The sequence below is a fragment of the Micropterus salmoides genome, unplaced genomic scaffold, assembly GCF_014851395.1.
Source record: "Micropterus salmoides isolate LMB-PRFRI ecotype aquatic unplaced genomic scaffold, ASM1485139v1 Ms_hic_scaffold_18, whole genome shotgun sequence".
NCBI classification, from domain to species: domain Eukaryota; kingdom Metazoa; phylum Chordata; class Actinopteri; order Centrarchiformes; family Centrarchidae; genus Micropterus; species Micropterus salmoides.
The window spans coordinates 13964879-13970699 of NW_024040928.1; positions in this window are offsets into that span (position 1 = coordinate 13964879).

The window sequence follows — 5821 nt, forward strand, 5'->3', positions numbered from 1 at the left end:
CCAAAATTGCAGTTAATGGAATGGAGCTTCTCTCACTGAAAAGCACAAATCACTTCCACTGTGCACAAAATGCACGTTCACACACAAACTGCTCTTCCGCATCTGCAATGTGTGCATTAACTGTTGGTTAAGACTTACGGCACAAGGAAACTGCAATTCATGCACAAAATGTTTGCCAAGTTGCATCATAAAAATGTTTTAATGCAGGTAATACATTCAAAGTGCAACAAATTTATTAGGTAATGATATGGTAGTTAATTATTGTAAAGTCACTCCCTTCATTTTAAAGTACAAAATGCATATAGTGCATGAAAAGTGACACCTGAAATCCTGACATGTGCAGTATTTTGTGCAACACGCTAGCATTTTCTTGTTCAGACTGTTTGTGTATGAGACACCTGGTCCATCATACATGGGACAGCTCTCTTAAATGAAAAAAAGATTGATTGGGAGAATTTATGTTCCCTTTAAATACTTTAAAGAGAACACAGTTAATGATAATAATAATAATCATATATTAAAACCGCAAACAATAAAACCACAACATATGTTTAAGAAATCTGGTCCATCTCAGCTAAAAGTGCTCAATAGAAATCCGTGAGAGCCAGGATGACACTAGTAACACTACCAAAGAATACAGTATATTTAGACGTTTTAAAACACATGAAGCTACTGTATCTGCCTGTTCACTGGGAGAAACCAACATGTTATCTATGTAAACAGTGGGGGGGAATTCCATAACCGCCGGCTCTGTTCATAGAAGCTTTTGATTGAGTTGACTGGGTCACGAATCAGCTGGTGCAGCTATGCGAGTCCACAGGATAATTGGCTGAGGAATATTATTTAGATAAGTAATGACAACAGAAAAACTGATAATTAAAAATATGTATATTTTCCATCCTGGCCAATTTATACTCACTAATAAAACCTCTATAAATAGAAGTCGTGCAATGTTGAAATCTGCATTCTCACCAACAACAACTACACTTATCCAAGATGAAGCAGAAGTTAGGAGACGGTGTGTTGCAGTTCTTTAAAGAACAAATTCAATAAGCCATTTCACCTGACCTTTAAATCAGGATGTTCCTAATCTAAAATGTAATTACACAGAAGGATCTAAGAATACAGCTCATCTCAAAATAGAAAGTGATTACAGTGTCTAAGGGATTAATAATTTATATTGTACACCCTTTTTTTCTCTTTAACTCTGTCTCAGTGCTGCGAACTTCTTTCCATTAGTTGTTCAGGTGATTTATGGGCTGTTGTTATAGCTGAGATAAGCTGTGGTTAGATTTTAGATGTGATTCAGAGATCCAGGAGTGTATCTAAAAAATAAATAGGGTTTGCACTGGGGGTCTGATTTCATTATTGCAGCACTTGGCCCCTTGTTTCCATGTGCAGCAATATTGTGCAGCAATATAGCAGCCTCATCTGATCTCCATCTTTACTTAATTTATTTTTACCTGAGCAGAAATAGATGGACAAGAAGGCCTGACATTCAAATACAATACACAAATGCATAAAAAACCAACCTATCGCGGTTTATTTTTAATGTGGTCTCTGGTAAGCTATAACTTTAAGAGGAAAAAGGTTTGTTAAAGTTGGAAACTGCTGCTACTGCATGCCCCAAAATCCAGTTTTTATAAATATAGCCTTTTATCATTCCCTGTTTCCATGAAAAATGTTCCATAGCACCACAAATATTATACAAATAGCAGCAACTAGGCATCATATGGTTCACTGCTGTGCACTAAATAACCTGCACAGTCATACCTCTGACTAAAAAGGGAAATATTCCCAGTACTTGAAGGTTAGTGCCCTCCATTTGCCACTTCTCCAGTTGCTGGAGTTCTAACCTTAGCATATCTGCCCTCCACAAGCCAGTCTCAATATACTCTCAATATCAAACAGTGCAACCACTACCTACACAACATTAAGCCACTAGGGCAGTGTGAACACCTTAGTAGTAGCTAATTAGCCATTTCAAAATTGTGTTAAATAGCCAATTAGCAATTAATTACACAGTTATGCATACTAAAAGAGCTGTTCATTCGCAGATCCCAGAACACCACGGTCAAATTAGACATCAGTAATGAACATATTGCCCCAAAGTTAAACAAGAATTCCTGAATTAAGAGTTTAATAAATTATAAACATAAAAGTATTTTGTCGAATAGCTGGGAATACGTTAGGAGAATGTTTTTTGTTTTTAGTGTTTTCTTTTTTCCACCTTATCTAACCTAAATGTAGGCAAAAGGTGGTTTGGGTCACTGCTCAGGACGTCACAGTGACAGTGCTGCTTTTAACTGCAGAGTGCCTGTACAGACTAAATGTGTAGTCACCCTATCTGTGATCCGTACTTATATTCTTATCATTTCCTCATTACAGCTATGATTTACACTACAATTTGTCCATAAGAACGGGATGTGACTGGCTGCTGTAGACACGACATGACTTGCAGGTGGTCGGTTTGCGGTGAGCTCAGATTTGTCAAAGGAGAGCAGAAAGCAGCTGAAGTGGACAGACAGGCTCTTATAATTGACAGTAGTATATCATCAGTCTAATATAGTGATCAAAACAAAGCCAATATCAATAGTATTTTAAAACCTACAATTATGAACCACACAACTGTAATGCCACGGCACACTTACACAGTATATAGGCAGTTGTCAATGCAGCACATGAAAAAAAAGTTTTTTTTCCCCCGCAGCTTCGCTTAAGTGCTCTCTGCAGGCTGATCTCAGGCCCGCTACTCTTTGTTCCTCCACAGTTGAGTCCAGAGTTTTCTGGATAGTCCAGTCCTCCAGGATTAGAAACCAAGCTTTTCAGGTCAGTGCTGCTGAGGCTCCCAACACACCATGTTCCTCCCCACAGTCTGATAAAAGTGGACGGGTTGATACAGGTAAAATGAATGTCTTCTTCAACATATTATATAATTAGTTATTTCATTAGTCATTTGTTTACATTTACACTAAAGTCTGCAGCCTAGGATTCTATATCCTTGAATGGCTGATGTCTGACCCCTGTGAGTGAAACCAAATGTGATCTTCTAGACGTGTTTTTTTTTTTTTTTCCCCCCAAACTGTTGGTGCTGCACAGTCTCATAATGAGATTGGAGACATCCTGCCATGATGCGGCATTCATGTCCTTAGAAATTGAAAGGATATTTGCATACCTCTATAAACAGTCATCAGACTAAACAAACACTTACAGGGACCACAGACATCTCACAGACACACACACACACACACACACACACACACACACACACACACCAGATTATTATTTATACCAGTAATATGGGGGGCGGGGGAGCCCTTGTCTGAACCCTTGACAACCTTTCTGTTAAGTGTTCCAGGTGCAACATAATTTTTCAAAATTTGATGTGCTATTTGTCAGGTTTGGCAATGTGATAAATCGTTCTACCAAGCTACAGGTGCAGCTACACAATAATTAATTGCATCAGAAATTGAACTGCCTTGGTTAAGGATTGTACTCCTACATACAAGCTACAATTGTTTAATATCACTCAATCATACAATGTATAAATCATGTGGGAATTTCTGATGCACCATGTATGCATTCTTTATGTTTTCCATCAGTCATGAGCAGTGGGCTGAGTGAAAAGACACGTTGATGTGTCAGTCATGCAGACAGACAACAGAGAATGTCCGTACCTTGGATCAAACACAATGAGCTAGAAGATGTTTGCAAGAAAAACAGTATGGACCAAATTTAATGTTAAACAAGAATTCCTGAATTAGAGTTTAATAAATTATAAACATTATAAAAGTATTTTGTCAGAATAGCTGGGAATACGTTAGACGTTTAAACCAAAATGTTCTGGAAGGAAATGAAAAACAAAAACAAAAAAAACCCCTGCACACACTGAAATGTGTGATGCCTGCTCGTCTGTGGTCATTTAATTGCTTGTTTTTGAAGATGATGAAAGTCATTATTGATCAACTTATAAAGCAATTCTGGAATCAAATTGATTTGCTTCACTGCAATCATATTATCTGACAATGTTAAAGGCCAAACTGTATCTTTGTAATAAAACTGTATATAACTGAAGAAGCTCAGCCTTCTGCAAATTTGCTTCCATCTTCTAGAATAAAAATTACACTTGAGTGCAATGACATTTTTGTACAAAGTCTTTAATTATGCATAAATATGTTACAAACCATTCTAGTTCCCAAATTCTGTACAATGTTTTACACAGTTACACAGGGCAACTGCTTGTGGTTTATACACAAATTGCTATTATCATAATATCGCAACACTGTTGGAAACCTACTAATTGCATAGATAGATAGAAAATAAGCACCTTCTTTGAAAAGTAAACTGATACTGTAAACGTCAGTGTTTAATTTGGGTAACAATAGCTTATCTGAAACCTCTCCGCTTTTTCAGTTGAAGGGCTTTCTCATTTTTACAAACCTCAAATGTTTTCTGGCCTCAAACCGTCACAGGCTGATTTGTATTCAGTGCGCTCCGGCTTCAAATTGGCAAGTGCAGGTCTGCCCCCCATCCCCCCGTAAAATTCTTGGCTGCATCCTTTCCATCCAAGATTTGCTGGGAATCTGATCACATCAGTTGTGTGCTGTGTATAACAAAACTCTTAGCAGGCCATAGAGTCCAGCAGATCAATCTGTGCCATAATGTAATTTATACAGGGATTGATCAATTTTAAATAAGGATCAGATCTAAATAAGGGGGGGGGGGGAGATCAAATTATGTTACACTGCTTTTGTTTTTACTTGAAAAATCAATCAAAAAGCCCTGCGATGGACTGGCGACCTGTCCAGGGTGTACCCCGCTGTTGCTTGATGTCAGCTGGGATTGGCTCCAGCCCCCCTGCGACCCTGTACGCAGGATAAGCGGTTGACAATGAATGGATAGATGGATCAATCAAAAAGAGCAAAGACTTGGTGAAGACTATATCCAAGTGTAATATCTAATAGGACCTCTTACAGGTTGTGCAGAACTCCAGAGTTTATTCTTATGAGTAAACGTGCCTTAAAACTGTTATCTGTTGTTTGTCATTATTGAAAACCAATTCGGAGACTGAGCACTCCTGGACAACAGCCCATCTCCAGATATCACTCAATAGCACTGAATCAGCGGATACTGAAGCACCAACACGTGAATCAATCGGTCAGTCAATGACAGAGCAGAAAAGGTGAGAAAACGTTGTAAGATGTTGAAGAGACAGGTAAGGGAAAATGACAAGACTGCATTCTGACGGCGCACTCTGCTGACCTTGAACTTCAGCCAATAAAATGCAAACATGGCTAAATAAATCATCCGCAGACTTGCTGGAGGCGATTTATGATATCCAAACAGTACCAGAGTGTTCTTTAGTACCAGTACCCAGTGGAGCTGCCATTTCAGCCAGATAGGTACGAAACAATGCAATCAAGTTTCATGGCGTAACCTGATAAATCTTCCAATTATTCGGCAGAGGGTGTCATGACAACACAGAGCCCCCTTTCCACCTCCCGCCGCACAATGATTCTCAGTCGTGATGCCATGAATACAGAGAGAAGGACCACTTCAGCCAATATAATATCGTCTTGACACAGTGAACATTATCTGAGCGGTGGATAAAAATAATTAGCGGAGTCTGCGCAGACACTTTGTCTATAATAAGATTTCAGACAGAGGACTGTTTGCTGTTTTGTGGCACAGATTGCCGTTAAGCGAGAAAATGTGAACTGTGTCGATCAATGTAACAGGTGATTACAAACTTGAGTATATGATTATTTTTTTCTACTTTATGAATGTTTACTGTATGTGGGTTACTAAAGGTTTTTTTTTG